The sequence below is a fragment of the Cebus imitator genome, unplaced genomic scaffold, assembly GCF_001604975.1.
Source record: "Cebus imitator isolate Cc_AM_T3 unplaced genomic scaffold, Cebus_imitator-1.0 Scaffold17, whole genome shotgun sequence".
Classification (NCBI taxonomy): Eukaryota; Metazoa; Chordata; class Mammalia; order Primates; family Cebidae; genus Cebus; species Cebus imitator.
Genome location: NW_016107332.1, coordinates 1,452,926 through 1,471,145, shown reverse-complemented (window position 1 = coordinate 1,471,145; position 18,220 = coordinate 1,452,926).

Here is an 18,220-nt window from a genome sequence, read left to right as displayed (position 1 = left end):
AAGCTTTTGAAGAGTTTTCTGTTCTATACAGTTATCACAGTCTTTTTTCTTATTTATTTATATTGCTGTTTCATAATCTGCCACAATTATCATAGTCTTGAAAGTAACATGGTTCATGTATGGTGATTGCTTCAAACCCAGAAACAAAAATGTCCAGGATAATGATCTATATGCAGAAAGTGAGATCATTCTTCTTCACCAACTAGAACTTTCTCCACAGTTTTAATGGACAAAGCCCAATTTCTTCCTAGACCTCTAAGTGGAAGCATCCAGAGGGTGGTGCTTGGTGCTGAGTGGCAGAATGTCTTCAGGGAACCTGCTGGGTGGTCACTTAAATAGGCTCTTCCTAGGCTCAGGGGGACAGGGTGACTCTGGGCCATTGTTAGTAAAGAACTGCAGATTGATTCCATGCCCTGCCCAAATGTGGAGTTCGAATACATAGTGAAATTGCAGACAAAAGAATGACTTTTTTGTTACGTTCTACTTCTTATGAGTCACCAGATTCCTGAATCACCTGTGGCTCAGGCCTGATCTAATATATTCACAGAAGAAACTGCATATATTAGATGAATCTCAAAAGGTAGCAATAACCCACCACGTGACCTGTTTTGGGAGATAGAAGGTGAAGAAGCCTCGGCTAATTAGCTACTTATTAAACTAAACAGCTTGCTCTTTGTGCTACTCTGGACAACTTTTTCATACAGAACAAATGAAAGAGCAGGAGGAAATAATATATTCATGGGAAAATGCAGCTGGAGGCTGATTGGGAGCCAGATGGTAGGAATCGTGGCAAAGAGTAAGTCTATTTTGTTTTCTAAACTCAAAGAAGAGAGGGAAAAATGGATATTGCTTCTTAGTCCAGTGGTCTCTGGGCTACCTAGATCTTTAGATATTTGTTCAGTAGCTTCTGTGTCTTAAGACATTCCTTTGTTTATTTATTCATTTATTCAACAAGCCTTCATTGTGGATCTATTGTTTGCCAGGCACTCAGTAGGACACTGAGAGCACAGAGATGAATGAAACCTAGTGCCCATTCTCCAGAATTTAACGAAAAATTCAAATGTAGAAATGGAGTAGGCTAAAAGCAGCACCTCGAAGGCAGGGAGAGAGATTTATTTTACTGTTGTATCACCAACACTGTGGTGACTGGTATGTAGCAGGCATTTAATAAATATTTATTGAGTGACTTAGTGAAGGCATTAGCCATATATTAACAAAACAGTTACATGGTAGTGTTAAACTACCAAAATACATGTAATAATATGGTTAAAGGCTTCAATAATTACCAAAAAAGTGATTTGCAGGGCAGGAATTCAATTAGGATTTGCTAGTTGGGAAAAATGTCTCAATATAATGTACACAATAGACATTCTCTAATATACTGAATCCTCAACTATGCTGCAGTGCTGCTGAGTTTCAACTATGCCTTCATCCTGACTTACAAGTTCCAGAGTATAGCATCTTCTTTCTTAAGCTAGTATTTCATTTAGCTGTGGCTCAACCTGAACAAAACAACTGACATAAAAAGGACGTCAGTTGTTCTAGTTACCGCTGTGAAAAGAATAACATGGCATGGGAAAACAGTTGCTTTGAAGATATTTATAACAGTTGGCGTGTTTATATTCTTATTGATTTCTGATAGTGCTTTAAAAACAGAAGTCATAAATTATGCATAGCCAAGACCAATAGGAACTGCAAGGGAACTACATTTAAAAGAAGTGGCCCAAGAACTGTAAAGTCAGCTGGCATAGAGCAAGAATTTCTGATAATAATTTATTTGTTATAGTTACTAGTTGTATTTATGGCCTTGGAGATGCTAAGGAGTGTCTCTGGTGTGTTTACAGCCATGGGTCTGAAGCCAGCTATGAAGAGCGCACACCTGACCCAGGGCCTGCCTAGAACTCTGTGATGAACCTAGAGGTAATTAACGGGAGGGGCCCTGGGACTATGCTATTCATCACAGATTGCCTTTCGAGGGCCACTGACTTCTGAGTCCCTCTCATGAGACTCTGTCCTCTATGACTGAGCAGAATTCTCCTTATGGCATGCAAAGGGATTAACAGACATTCCGGATGAGAATGTGATAGGGTTGCATTTATTCAACAGCAGGGCCAGCGAAACTGCTAGTTTGAACATCCCTTAACTATGGTTTGCCCCATAGCTGCATAAGGAAGTCTAAAGGCAATAGCAATCCTGCAACGATGTGGTAGCATGCACGTTAAGCTCCCCTAGTTAGAGAGCTCTAGGGATGAAGGATTGGACTTGGCGCTTATATGATGTGGTCTCCATGGAGTCCAGGTTTAACAACACGTGGCAATTTGATTTGAGCCACTGTGAAAGGTAACATTCCCCAACTCCACCTAACAACATTAGAAGACAGTTATTGGGAATGCTTAATGCCTTCTAGCTGTTCAGATGGAGAAAGATATCCATAAGAAAGTGGAGAAGGTATAAAATCTATGTGATCTATATGGAGAACACAGGGAAACATCCAAATAGCTTCTGTCTATCATGCAAAGGGATTGCATGGCCACCTGTTGTTAGCCCTCTCCTGCTAGGACCAGACAGGACATGAGCTAGTTGCTCTTCTGAAGGATGCCCGAGTGATCCCGGACCGGATAACATCTCTGGGCATGCTACCCTGTGACAATTAAAAGATACATCTCAACCTTTTTTTTAAAAAAAACTTCATCTTGCGGCAGGAACACAGAACCTTTAGAAGATGTTTGATCAATGTACTGAGACCTTTTTGCCTGACATGCAATGTGGAAATGAAGTTTATTCTTTCAACAAATACTTATTTATTGAGTGTTTGCTACATTCTAGTTGCTGGGGCTACAGTGGTAAGTGAGAAACCCAGACTGCCTTGATGGAGCTTGCTATTAGCCTAATGAGGGAAGACACTTTAAAACCAAGTCACAAAAAATAGATATGTATTTTCAAATAGTGAAATTTATTGTGAAAAAGAAGTATCAGTACTTGAGGTGGCTACAGGAGATTCTAATTTAGAAGTGGGGGATTGGGGAAGGCCATAGTTTGAGTAAACTGAGAATTAAAGGCTGGGTCAGAGTCGGTAAAGATGTGTGTGTGTGCGTGTGTGTGTGCGTGCGTGTGTTTGAGTGTGTGTGTGTGTGTGTACCTGTGCCTGTGTGTTCAAAAGGTTGGAGATGAATGTTGGAGAGATGGAAAGTATCCTAGGCTGAAGGTCTTGTGAGGGAAGATGTGCCCTATTGAGGAACTGAAAGCCAGTGTGTTGTCTCATGGTGGCAGAGGAGAAGATGGCCATGTTGAGCATCTGGGATATTATCACAAAAGTGGGGGTGTGTTTGTTAATAACTCGAAGTGGGATGATGGAGTGGGGCGCAACAGTGCTTATCAGCAGAGCTTCCTCAAAGGGCGCAGGGATTAGAATGTGACCTTGGGTCCATCACCCATAAAACAGGGTCACATTTTACAGCACATTTTGTAGGTTATCAATGCTGGTGATGGTACTTTATCAAGATTATAAGAAAGGCATACAGTCATGCAAGGTTATAGGAGATCCAGTCGCGATTGGTTCTCCCCCAAATGTTAGATGCCATGAGCATGTGTGTGACCATTGAGATGGCAGAGACAGTGAGCAGACAGGGTGCCAGTGGAAATGGAATCTGAAGGCAGCTTTTGACCCAACATTCCACGCCAACGAGCCTCTCCCTGTGAGCTGTTCCCTCCTGCTCCTCAACTCAAGAAATAGAGGAACAGTTAAATAAATCATAAATCAATCACTAGACTCTGCCTGAGCTTGAAAAAAAATTGCTGTATGTTTTTTAGGAAAGAGTAACCAAAAAATACCAGGCTGCAAAACTTTCACATCCCAAAGAATGCCTATGGGTCTGCCCACATTTGCAATGCCTGGACTGGGATTTTGTTTTTGATAAATATCTCTCTTTTTTTTTTTTTTTTTTTTTGAGATGGGGTTTCGCTCTTGTTGCCCAGGCTGGAGTGCAATGGTGTGATCTTGACTCACTGCAACCTCCCCCTCCCAGGTTCAAGCAATTCTCCTGCCTCAGCCTCCCAAGTAGCCTGAGATTACAGGCATGCACCACTACGCCCAGCTAATTTTTATATTTTTAGTAGAGACAGAGTTTTTGAATGTTGGTCAGGCTGGTCTTGAACTCCGAACTCAGGTGATCCACCTGCCTTGGCCTCCCAAAGTGCTGGGATTACAGATGTGAGCCACTGCTCCTGGCCTCGATAAATATTTTAGCAGTAATCCTAAGGAGCATGCACTTAATGTTTTTTTTGTAAGAATGCAATTCAACATGCTTTGCATTTCACCTGGAAAGTGATTTCTTTTAAATTTGGTGTATTGGAAGCCTGTCTACGATTGTATCTCAAAATTCCAACCCCAGTGAACCAGGGGAAACCATATGGATTAGCAGAGGAAAACACTATCATTTTAAGCTATGGTTTTATCAGTTCAACTGCCAAATATTTCTTTAAAAGGGAGTTGCATAAAAGGATTCTATATAGGCCACCAGATGGGTCATATAATCCATTGTTTGCAGGTGTATTAAGTCAGAAGAGTAATACATTCTTGGCTTTTAGCAAATATTACAGATCACAATCATGTGTACCACAGAATGAATCTCAATGGGTTGGAGAGGCAATGGACTAATTGTTTCAGAAGATTGAGAATGAACAAAAATGTGCTAGGAATGTGCAGTATATACAAACCTCACACTCTGCTCAGCGGATGACTGGCAGTCTCTGGTCTTCAGACAGTAAATCTGAATGAATATGTACCCTATTATATGCCTTACTTCATAGAAAAATAACTTTTCTTTCCTCTGTCTCATTTGCTTAATCTTAAGAAAATAATAGTAACCTACCAGCTAAGAACTATTGCCATGAGGAAAAGTGATTATAAAGCTATTGGCAAATGTAGGCTGGATCCACAGAACTGAGCAGAATAAGGTTTCAACAAATATTTCTCAGGCCCTACTTGCCACAGGATTGTGAAGCTGGCCTTCTAGACAACACAGCCAGACTGTTCTCATTGCCTTGCAAAGTTTGGATTTTGGAGACTGGATATAGCCAGCTGGACTAGACAATTTAACCATAAAATGTGAAATAAACAAGAGCACTACAGACCCAGTATTACAAAAATACTGTAACACTGCTGATTGAGACCCACTTTAAAAATCTAATGATTCTCTACTACAATGCAAAGAAAACCAGCACCTCTGAGCTGTGAAAATGGCGTGAAGGTGAGAGAGTTAAATTCTGATTACCATTTTGAGCCCAAATGATTTCAAATGCTTCTTGCCGTATTTTAACTGTTTCAAAATTAATTTGTTCTTTGCAGTTACCTCAGGTTCAATGAGTTTACGGGCCCATTAAGGCAACATGCTGATGTTTTAAGTAATAATCCTGAAAAGGATGGTTGGATTTAATAATTAATATTGGGGAAGTAGCGCTAATAAAAAGAGAAAGGATTACTTTGCCCATGCTAAGCACTATTTTATTTAAAATTGGATAGAAATCTCTTCTGATTTAAAAATTTGCATTGGTACTATGGTATTACAGCTAAAGTAGATTAGGGTATTATGAAATGGAAAATGCTCTTTAATTTTTCTATTCGTTGAGTCTCACATTTATGAAGTTTTTTTTTGTAATTTCCCAACAAGTAGTGAAGTCCTTAAAAACAAGTAAATGCTAAGTGCATCAAGGTGTATAACTTTTTCAATAAACCGAGTGTTTCTAATATAGCTATAATCAAGAAAAAAAATAGTAAGTAAAATTTAACTTTGCTTATCATATGCTTAAAGTTTTACATATGTTAATAAATTGTCAGATGAAATCCAAATCTTGTTAATAATTTTAAAAGGGGAGGAGAGAATGTTTAGCAGCTGAGCTACAGTAGTTTGGAGTTGCAACAATTGAGATACTAGTTTTAAGTATACAGTTAAGCTATTGATCATAAATTAGCTAAGCACCCCATCTTCTTGCCTGGCTCCCACCAGCTGTCTTTATTTGAATACCCTTCATGTGACACAGTGAAAACCTGAGGAAAGGATGGCTATTTGACACTGTTTCTTTGGATTCCTTGGCAGAGAAACAAACTCACTGCCTAAAATATCATAAGGTCTTGCAGTAGATCAGCAAAAACCTTTTAGATATGAACCATGCCTATTTTAGGTACTTAATGCATTTTAGATGCTGAAAAAGTAGGCACCATGAACAAATGCTTTTTTATTATGTTTCTATCCTGATGCATGAGAACATAAACTCTATCTGCCAACTATGGGAATTAACTTCAATTAATTAATTTTATAATACTTAAGAGGATTTAAAATTATTTTTAATGTTAGGTAAAGCATAATACTGTTATTTCTAGTCTGATTAGTTTCAATACCTGAGAGTATGACTATGTTTCCCTCAAGGATCTGTGCTTGGACTTCGATTTGCAGATTTTCTGCACTCCATCTTCTACTTCTCTTTTTAAAATGTTATCTACTTTTTCTTTGCCAAGTCCTGCTGGATTCTCTTGAGGTCATTTCATAGATTGCTAGACTCCATTAGAAGGAGGAAAGCCAGTCCAATGTTAATTTAGGAGTTGTAGTAATTGAGGTGATAAGATAGAAAACTCAGTAACAAATTACTTTCTTTGCACTATTTCAGGAGTTTTGACTCACCTCATTTCCAATATTATTTCTGTACAACTTTTGCAAGTTTCACTAAACAATAAAATAATATGTCTGAAGATATGGTCCGTGCATTCTGGGCAATTTCTGTCTAAAGCAATTAGTAAGAATATATGGGGCTTGGCATAGTCTTTAAATGGGATTTGCCTCAATCATGCTTTAGTGATCAATAGCTTATAAAATACTCCTAGGTTTGCATATTATTGAACAACTTGGTCTACCCATAGTCTGTAATTCACTTTTGGGACTTTAAAACAATTTAATTCCATTGTCATTCTGGATAAAATAAGCTGTTATAAATCCAGGTAAGGTGGAAGCTTTCAGCTGTTCAGGGATTATGTTCTTTCCTTATTCTAAATTATAGAGACATATGTGAACCCATGGCTTACAAGCTAGGGATGCTGTTTCCAAATTCCCTTGCAGCTAGAGATGGCCATGTATCCAATGTCTCCCTGATGGAATATCGATGGAAGTGATATGGGCTATTTTCAGGTGAAGATTTGGAAACACTGCATGTTCCCCCCTCCATTCTCTTTCCCATCTCTGGTGGTAAACATGGGCCATTCTGGGACTGAGTTTCAACCATGAAGTTGAGGAAAACTCCCTAAACAATGCAGAATAAACAAGAGTCATTCATTCTTTCAACTAATATTTACTGAGTCTACTCCATGCAGGTGATGGTGGCAACAGCCTGTGTGGGGCAGCTGTTGTGGGGATGCCAGCTGCTGCAGGAGAGGCATGGCTGGGCTGCATGCTCCGCAGAGCTGGTGGGGGGTGACAGCCCTGTCCTAAAATTTAACTTTGCATACCATATGCTAAAAGTTTTACAAATATGTAAAACATATTTGTAAATACATATTTATAAAACTTTTAGCATATGGTATGCAAAGTTAAAATTTGTAAAACTTTGCCAAGTTGGCAGGGCGGGAGCCCTGTTCTCCTGGGAACAGCTGCAGCCACCTAGCCTCAGCTCCAGTTTTGGACATCCCTGCCCTTTTGGGGGACCAGGAAGCCTCTTCCCCCTGCAGGCTTGAAAGTGCCCGCTCTTGCTCCCTGGCCTCTTCCCTGTTCCTGGCATCCACTCCTAGGCAAAGAAAAGTTGTGGCTGAGCCTGGGTGCTGTCGCAACCTGGCTGTGTGTGCATGTGCTTGGGGAAACACTGACATGCCAGCCTCCTGCCAACTTGATCCCCTCAGGATTTTGATAGCACAGAAGTTAGGCTGAAGTGGGGATAAGGGTGGTTCACATACTAGCTTGCAGGCCCCCTTTGGGCATGAACAGACTTGGTGCCTTGGAAGGCATGCTAATGGCAGTGGGAGGCAAACAGGCTCCTGGGTAGAAAGGGGTGGGTCCCTGCTGAAACCCTCCTTCAAGTCAGGGAAGTGCTGAAGTCTGCGGGCCAGGCTGCCAGTTCTGGGTGGAGTCTGCTGCAAAGTGAGAACTTATTTGCTTTTTCCAGGCCTGCTCATGGCCACCCATGGACCAATCAGCATGAACTTCCTCCCTTCTGAGCCCATAAAAACCCTAAACTCAGGCAGACCCACACAGATGTTGGGTCTACCAGCTGTAGGAGGGAGCTACCAACTTTGGGTCTACTTGAGTCATTGGGAGGACCTGCTTATGGAAAGGAGCTACCCACTCAGGTCTTCTGAGTAAAGCTCCCCTCTGCCTTGCTCACTCTCTAGTCATCCATGTACCTCATTCTTCCTGGACATGGGACAAGAACTCAGGACCCACTGAATGGTAGGGCTTAATGAGCTGTAATACAAACAGAGCTGAAACATGTACCCTCAACCCCCACTCACCAGTTGCTGGCATCAAGAAGGAGAGAAGAGCTGTGACCCTTTGGGGAGCTCACACCTACATGCTATCTGAGCCATGGCTGTGACACCCTTTTTGGGGCTCTGTGGTTCTTAGTGTCTCCAAGCTTCCAGGCACCACTGTGTTCTCCTCATCCAGATGTGGGTACCCACAGCAGAAGCTGCTTGCAGTACACCTGGTCCAGCTGCAGACTCAAATGACTACCCTTCCTGGTGAAACAGCCCGTGTGCCTAGCTATGCACAGTGGCTGGACCCTGCACTTGCTCACTCACACACCCCTCACTGTTCTGCGACTGGCTTGACCTTGGCAGGTGTGGGAGCCAGGCCAGTAGTGCAAGCCAAGCACAGCGTACCAGACCAAGTGGGCAGAATGAACCCAGTGGACATGAGCAATGCTCAGGCACAAGGCACCACCAGCCACAAAGGTTTCTGGTTGGTGAAGTGACACCTCAAGGATCCCATGACAGAGACAGCATTCAAAATGCTGGTGACATGTCAGTGAAAAAAGAGAACAAAATCCCTGCCCTCCTTGAACTCAGACAGACAAAAAAAAGGTAAATAAGTATAATGTATAGTTTATTAGGAATAAATGCTAAGGAAAAAAATAAAGCAGGGAGGAAAGATTTGAAATGCCAACTTGGTATTAAGCCATTATCAGAAATGAAATGAGAGCAAACAGTAGCACAGACAAGTTAATAGCAGTGGGAAGAAAAGCTGTTGAGTTCTGGATATTCTGAAGATAAAACCAAGAAGATTTGCTGAGGGATTGGAAACAGAGGATAAGAGAGGAAAAAAAAATAAGTCAAAGGTGACACCAAGATTTTGGGCTTGAGGAACTTGAAACATAGGATTACTCTTAAGTTGGATTGGGAAGACTATAAGAGGACTTGGGGGAAATACTTGTAACTCTATTTTGGATATGTCATGATGATGATGTCTATTAGACTCCAACTGAGCTGTTGAGTGACCAGTAGAACATCTGGGTCTGCAGGACAGAAGAGGGACCCAGACTAAAAGTATTAATTTGGAAGCCATCAATATAGATGGTATTTAATACCACAAGACTGGATGAGATCACTTAGGGAGTGAGTGATAATAGAAAAAAGAAACAGTCCAAGAATCATTTAGAGGTAGGGGAGATGAGGGGAAACCAGTCAAACGAAAACAAACCCCAGAAAAACAAACAAAACCACAGATTTTAATCGACTGAGTCAGGCAGCAAAAAAGACGGGAGGTATACCAGGTAAGTATGATGTGATGTTCTGAAAGGCAAGTGAAGTAACTTAGAAAGATGGAGAAAACTTGGATCCCTGAATGACTATGTGGAGCAAAGTGGCCCATTTACTCACCTGTGGGAGGGTAAATTAGAGAAAAAATAGACTTCATTATTTTGAGTCCATCTATGTGTTGTCTCTTTGATACAAAATTTTAACATTTTATTCTAAAATCAGGCAAATTGTCAACAGTATCACCAGATAAATCTCCAACAACAAAATTAGCATTTAGAAAAGCTCTCAAATGTTAACTTTGAAATGTGGTGTGTTTGTGTTAAAAGAGTTTAAATGTTTTTATGATTTTTTTTTAAAAAGCATACAGTAATTTAGAATTCACTACCACTTTTTTAGTCTTAGGTAAGGACTTGGTTCTGGGTAAATAGAATCTTCTTATATATCTAACAACTATTACCAGCTTCATTTTCCTGAGAACTCTTCAGAGGGGAAATTGAGATAGTGAGAGCTGGTTGATTCAAAAAGCATTTTCTGTGATCTTTGACTCTAGGTATCCTATGGTTCTATTGTATTTAATTCTCCTAACTTTCAAGGGCCAAGAAATCTACTTCCTCAACCAGATTCTACTAATTATTCTGTCTGAAGGAAATAAACAGGAAGAGGTAAACTAATTTTGATACCCATAATTTGTTATGTAGCCTTCAAATTTTGTTTCTGTGCCCAGATATTTTATAGTAAGCAAATCTTCACAAGATAGTGGCTAAATATTACATGAGAAAACTACACTAAGATTTTTAGACAAAAATCTGTTTGCTGTCATCTCTTTTCTCTCGCATCCTATTATCATCTCGTAATCTGAAGACTATAAGGATCTTTGACGCCATTTTATCACAGTGCTGATTTTGTACCCCAGAACCTTCCATTTTAGGCAAATAATGTTTGCCATGGTCCCAGTATTTTGTATGATTTAAATGCTATTAATTGCTCCCTTTTAAGGATGACAGAGAATGCAACAACAGTAAAAACAAAACAAAGTTGCTAATGCGAAGCTGACTTTACCAAATATATAGTAATACCAGGAAATATTGAATAGGAACCACACTTTTATATCTGCCCAAAATGGAAAGACCTTAACTCAAAGAAATAAAGAGGAGAATAAGTAGGTAACTTGAGTAGTAGGTTGCCACATTTCTTAATCTTTTATCCCAAAATGGCAAATTTCCTGAGTTTAAATAACATCATCTATCATGAGTCAGAAGACCGGAGTTTCAGTATCAGCTTAGAACACACACCAGCTTTGGACTTTAGATTTTGGGGAAACATTAAATCAGGTCAGTGAGCAAAACTGAGGGCCAAGGAGGAAGTGCATTCAGTGTGCTAGAAAGTGGTATCTATTCAGGTTTCCAAGATTGAAGGAACCATAATCATTTCTCAAAGTTCAGTTTATACAACCAGAAATGTGCAAGTCAGGAGAAGAGACCTAGAAGAGGACAGTTAGCTGATTTCTGCCAAGAAGGGCACATTACATGGAAAATTGTCTAGAATAGGAGCTTGGTGGTGACCAGAATGGGTCAGATGCAGAATGATTGCTGGGTGGATGCACTATATTCATATAAGATAGTACCTATCCTACATCCATTGTTTGATTTTTCCCTCATTCCCTCATTTGTGCATTGATTCCATCACTCATTTAGCAAACATTTGATGCCAAAGACACAGAAGTAAGCAGGACATAAAATGGTAGGCAGAGTAGGCATGATTCTTATCCTCATGGAATCTACAACCTAGTAGAGACCACAGACTTTAATAAAATAATCTATATAGCTTGGAAACACAGGGCTTACTATGTGCCAGTTACATTATTCTAAGGATTTTATAAATATTGACACATTTAGTACTTGTAGCAACCTATGAATTAGGTGCCATTATTATCATCATTTTATAGATGAGGAAATGGAAATATGGAGAAAACTTGGCCAACAACATCTAGTACATGTTAGAGCAGGATTTGAATCCTGGCACTCTGGCATCAAATTCCACACTCTTAAGCAATTGTTTACAATCTCTGATAAGTGTTCTATAGGAAAGGTGTAGAATGCTATAATAGCTTCTAATTTGGGTATCTGGTCTAATTTGGAAAGAAGAAATGAAATTAGACCAGAAGTTTCAAGAAATGTGTGGTTATTAGTATCAAATGCTCTACATAGTTTAAGCCAGTTGTTCCTAACCTTTTCGGCACCAGGGACTGGTTTCATGGAAGGCAATTTTTCCACAGATTGGGGAGATGGCTTTGGGATGTAACTGTTCCACCTCAGATCATCGGGTATTTGATGGATTCTCATAAGAAATGTGCAACCTCGATCCCTCACGTGTGTAGATCACAATAGGGTTTGTGCTCCTATGAGAATCGAATGCCCCGGCTGATGTGACAGGAGATGGAGCTCAGACGGTGATGCTCCCTTGCCTGCTGCCTACCTCCTGCTGTGCAGCCTGGTTCCTAACAGCCCATGGACCCGTCAGTACAGGGTCGGGACCCAAGGGACCTGGAGAACCCTGGTTTAAGCAATAGGAAACTAAAGATAGGACATTGAATTTTACAACTGGGAGGTCAATAACGAATGTATTAAGAACAGTTTCAGAAGATTCTGGAAGGAGAAGATAAATTGCTCTTAGTTGAGGGATAATTGCTAGAGCTGTCCAATGGCTGCTCTGGGAGGTGGGGAGTTTTCTCTTTTAGAGATTTTTTAAAGAATAGGATCGAAACCACCTACCATAGGATTGGTACAAAATATGTGATCAATGAATATATGCTGACTAAATGGTAAAGATGTTATAAAGTGTTGGATATTCAACTAGATAAACTTAAAGGTCTCTTCCAGTCTTAAGATTCTATGATAGCATTAATTCTGAATTTGTGTTAACACAGCAATTTGGTTATGTTGATGTTTCCTTTTGCCCTGTCAAATGGCTTGATTTAGAAACTTACAACAGATGCAAGATATTTTCTCTTACTACTTTTTTGCATTATAAAAGAACCATCATTTCAGGAACAAAGATTATTATAACTACAGGTTGGCATTGGTCATATTTAGGCCATTTATAATGTGATCATATTTGCCAGCTCAAGAGTTTTATGTGGAGAAATTTAGATCTAGTATTTTATTTTGAAATACCCAAACCAGTTTTGCTCTTGCTTTCAGTATTTTTCTAACTTTCTGTGTACCATCCTAGTTCTCCATCAGACACTTTGATTTTTCTCTGCAAATACCATACAGGGGCCTTGTACTAGGGTACAGGGGCCCTAGTCAAGTCTGTATTTAACATTTTAGAGACTGTTTAAGACGAATTGTTTTTAAACCCTGGCAGTCCAATTTGCATAGAGTTAATGTACTAATCTAAAAAAAGATATTCTATATCCTTTGCTAAGATTCTTGACATGATCCTCATGGTGGATATATGCTGTTACTTTATGAAAATAATAAAATGATTTTTATATAAATTAAATCTATAATCTAAACTTTGATTTCTACTGACATTTTCCCTAGTTAGTTGCATTCATGAAAAAAAGTAGACAATTTCTAGAAAATAACACAATGGCTGGTTGTAATCTTCCAGCAAAGATTAACAATAGTTGTTGTTTAATTCCTTTTCAAAGATACATTTTTCTCACATTTTGAAATATTTGACATTCAGGATATAACACACATTATAATTCTTGTTCTTGAACTACTGCCTGGGGAAAGTGGCAAGGAAGAAATTCCCCTCTTTTTTCATCCTTCCACAATGTTTGAGAATCATGGAAATTCTGAAAGGACTCCAATGGTGGTTCTGGTTTTAAAAATCTGATTTGGATACCTAGCTGCCACTGTCATTGCAAGAGAGTCTGGAAGGCAAACAGAGAATGTGAATTCCTTGCCACTTTGGGGAGAAAAAAAATATATTTTAAGGGCTCCAGTACAAAAAAAATGTTTAAGGTAGATTCATTTTATGATACTCTTGGAACATTTAAACAAACCAAATAATGCCTCCACTTAGTTCCTGCTCTACAGGTATAAAAAAAGCAAATTTTACAATCTTTCAGTGTTACCATCTGAGGTAGTAATGGAGCGGTTTCAGAATGCAAACTCACAGAGCGTATTTTTGATGAAGGCAGCAACTGCAGGGTAAGTTAAGCAACCACTAGAATGAAAATTCCACAAGGCGGGCACCTACAAATCCCTCATTGATGAATATATAAGTGATTTCTAATTCCTCTCAATTATAAACAGTGCTCTACTAGTATCCTTGTACTTTTCTACTTTTTGTGCACTTATCTGAGTAGCTCTGAGAGTAAATTTCTAGAAAAGAAACTGAAAATTAAACAGTATATTTTAGATTCCAATAGTTATTTCCAAAATGCCCTTCAAAGAAGTCACAACAATCTACACTGTCTGAAATGTGTGTATCAGAAATATTGGCTCAAGAAGAAAGTCACTAGGGAGACAGTTATAAGCTGTGTGTGTGTGTGTGTGTGTGTGTGTGTGTGTGTGTGTTAGAAATTAGCATTTAGAATTTAGCATATGTTATTAGATTCCTGTTGAACTTTGAAGATACCAGCTTGCACACTATCCATTCTCAAAAGACGGGTTGATGACATCTTTGATCTCTGTGCTGAGACTGGAGACACTGTTTCCCAGTGACTCATTATGTTACTTGGGTGTGACTTCAGAAAATCCTAGGCTTATCTGGTCATCTGGATTTTTGGTTCATTTCCTTTGCCAGTTATTGATTAGGAATAGACAGGACGAAGGGATGATGACTGTGGGGGAGATATGAAGGAAGAACAGCAGGTGCTCACTCACCATGCATTTGTGTGTTTTTCTAACTGAAGCATAGGTATGATCAGAATGGACAAAGAATCACCAGAATTTCCCAAAAGATGCATTTTGAGTACACATAGTAAAAGCATTTGGGGGTTGGCAGAGCTTTGTACTTAGGAGCACAGGCACTGTGAAAAAAGTATAGCAAAAAAAAAAAAACGAGAGGAAAATATACTAAAATTATTTCCCAGTTACCTTTCAGAGACAAGCCTTTAATTCTTTTCAAATTTTCTGTGTTTCAGAATTTTCCTATAGTAAGCATGTATTTTTGGAATGTGTTAGATTTCCACATTGGGAAAAAGAAACAGAGGACTAAAAAACTTTGATTTTGGCCAGGCACGGTGGCTCACATCTGTAATCCCAGCAATTTGAATGGCCAAAGTGGGCGGATCACCTGAGGTCAGGAGTTTGAGACCAGCTGACCAACATGGAGAAACCCCAACTCTACTAAAAATGCAGAATTAGCTGGGCATGGTGGCACATGTCTGTAATCCCAGCTACTCAGGAGGCTGAGGCAGGAGAATTGCTTGAACCTGGGAAGAGGAAGTTGCAGTGAATCAAGATAGTGCCATTGCACTCCAGCCTGGGCAACAGGAGTGAAAACTCTGTCTCAAAACAAACAAACAAAAACTTTGGTTTTAATCATTTTAACTATTTTAATTAAGTTAATTAATTAGCTGCTAATAAATATTTTAATTGAGATCACTTCTTAATTCTGTGATCTTTGGCAAATTTAAAAGTCTTGCTTAGTCTCAGTCCTCTCATTCTTAAACTATGAATAAATAAGTTAATTATCAAGATTAAATGAGATAACATACAACATGCTTAGTACACATGAAGGACCTGGCATATAATAGGGACCCGTGAATTATCATCACCATCACTGTCATCATCGTTAATATTATTGGTAGTGTTGATGGTAGTGAACAGCCCTTATACAGGCATAGTGCACTGTTCCAAAGATATCTAAGAACTCCTTCAGATAACTGATGATTGAAAAGCATTGATGTTCTCAGGGAAACAAGTACAAGAAGACTGGTAAATAAATGTTACCGGTTTCCCCAAAACAATGCCTTTCTTTCCAGGTAGACTTTGAATAGAGATTCATTTTAAATCTGAGGAAAACTATGTATTTTAAATCGATATTTTACAACAGGTATTATGTTCCCTCCAGATTTTCCTTAGGAAACATAATTATTAGCACTAACTTTGGAATCAGACCAACATATGTGACTGCTGATTGTAATGCTGACACTAACACTTATTATTCGGATATTCAATTAGGGTACAAGATATTGTTTATGTTTTTCCTTTCTCTTTTTTTGCCAGACCTGTTCCACAGAAAGTACGTTTATTTTTTTAAGGCCAATTTCTCAGTTTGTGTAAATATGCCTGCTTGTGGTTCAAATCTTTGAATTTGTTCAATTGGGAACTCTAATTCTTTGAGCTTTTAATTGGTTTATTAATAATCTACTGATAATTCCACTTACCTTTGGTGAAAGTTTTTATTTTCACAGTCGAATATGTACTATTGTAAGGTAATGGATGTGCTTTGGTCAAGGAGAGGCTGAGGTAAACATCCTGTATGACTCAGTGGGATTAGAGCACAGGCGCAGTCTCATGCGTAATGTAAGCACAGCTATGTAGACACACATAGGGGCTCGTCACCTAGCTTGGATTTGATATATGCATTTGCCCTATTTTTAAAGCTGAGAATAAAATAAATTCCCCTGCCCATCACCTCTCCTTCCTCCTCTGTTTTTAGTATTTTTAAGATCAATGTGAGAACGATGGACTAGGAAAGTAACAGAGTTTTTCCATTTTAGCCTTTGTTCTACCCACTGAGGTTATGATGACTTTACCCTTTGGTCACTAGTACCACAATTAGCTCTCGAAATGGCATTTGGCAAGCACATGTGCATAGTTAGTGAGGGCCCTATTTTACAAATGCTATTTGGGATCAAACAAATAGCGACTTGTGGACTTGAAAAACTCAATGAGAGAGCAGAGCCAACGTTTAAAATCTATTTAAAGCTCAAGGAGTTTCTACCCTTCAAAGGCAAAGCAAAGTTAAATTAAGGCGTTTAAAATCATAGTTCTCAGTGTGATGTTTGTGAAAAGACTTACTTTTGTAGCTAGTTTGGGGTATGGTTTTAGATAAGATAATAAACACTGCTTTCTAATCTTTTTCCTCCATAATCCTAGCCTGTTTTTATAACTCAAGCATAAGAAGTACCAGAATTAAAGGGCTTCCTGATGTGCTTTTGTAGGAAAACACTGTATTCTTTCTATAGCAAATAAAACAGCCACAAAAGTTATGATTCCACTTGTAAGATAAATAAATGAATAACTAGAGGGCTTTATAAAGAGCTGTCCCACACAAAAATATACAAAAGAAAATGTTTATCGAGTGAATAAAAATAGTTTATCAGTAAAGCACAAGATTTTGATGAAATACTTGTTCTGAAGGAATTAGTGTTACTGGAAAATCATGATAAATAGGTCACTTTAAATTATAAATGAGTACCTTTGTACTAAGTTTATCAAATACAAAGAAATAAGTTAACTATTAAGAGAAAATCTAGTCAGTCAAACTAGATCATTTAGGTCACCCAAATTCATTCTAATTGGATTTAATTAAATTAGCAAGATAATTACGAGCTTTGAATTTATTTTTACATTTTATTACATTATTGTCACTTTTCTTCATTACCATGTATGATTATAATTTAGCAATTTAGTAAATAATTCAAAGAAATTTAAAAAATATCTTAAATAGAATAATGGGTTTTTTATTTCTTAAGATTATGACACTTTTGGGTTAACAAACTACCCAATTGTTTGGTCAGTATCAACACATGGAGATACTTTGAAGTAAACAAGTCTAAAAGCTAAACTTTGAATAAGTCTGTGTACGTGAATTTATATTTCATTTTATTTTTTCCCTTATGCTTTTTAGTGTTTGTATATGAACTAAATGCTTGAAGAATTTTAGGAAGTAAATTATGAAGCAGATTGTAATATATTTAAACTGTTGTGATTGTACATGTTTGTCACATGAATTAAATTAATTAAGTAGATTTAGAAAAAGGACAATCAAGTTACCTGTGAAGCTAATAGGAGAGTTCTCCTCCCAAACATGAAATCATGGCATATTACTATTGGTCTTACTCTTGACCGTGAGTTTTCTGTTTTACTCCTTTATTTTATTTTCTTTCTTTGTTTCCTATCTTTTTACCTCCTCTCTTTTCCTCTCCTTTCCCCTTTTTCCTTTCTTCTCTCTCTTCCTCCTTCCCTGCCTTTCCTTCATCTCTTTTCTTTCCTTCCTTCCTGCTTCCATAAAGTATGCAGTAAGTTTATGCTAGGCACCAAGTATTGTGCTAGCTGTGGAGACATGAGCAAGAGATACCTAATGCCCCCTTGATGGCAATATTTATTTATTTATTTGTTTGTTTGTTTTTACTTTTATTTAAGTTCAGGGGTACATGTTTAGGTTTGTTACATGGGTAAATGTGTGTCATGGGAGTTTGTTGTACAGATTATTTCATAACTCAGGTATTAAGCCTCGTACCCATTAGTTATTTTTCCTAATCCTCTCCCTCCTCCAATAGGCCCCAGGGTATGT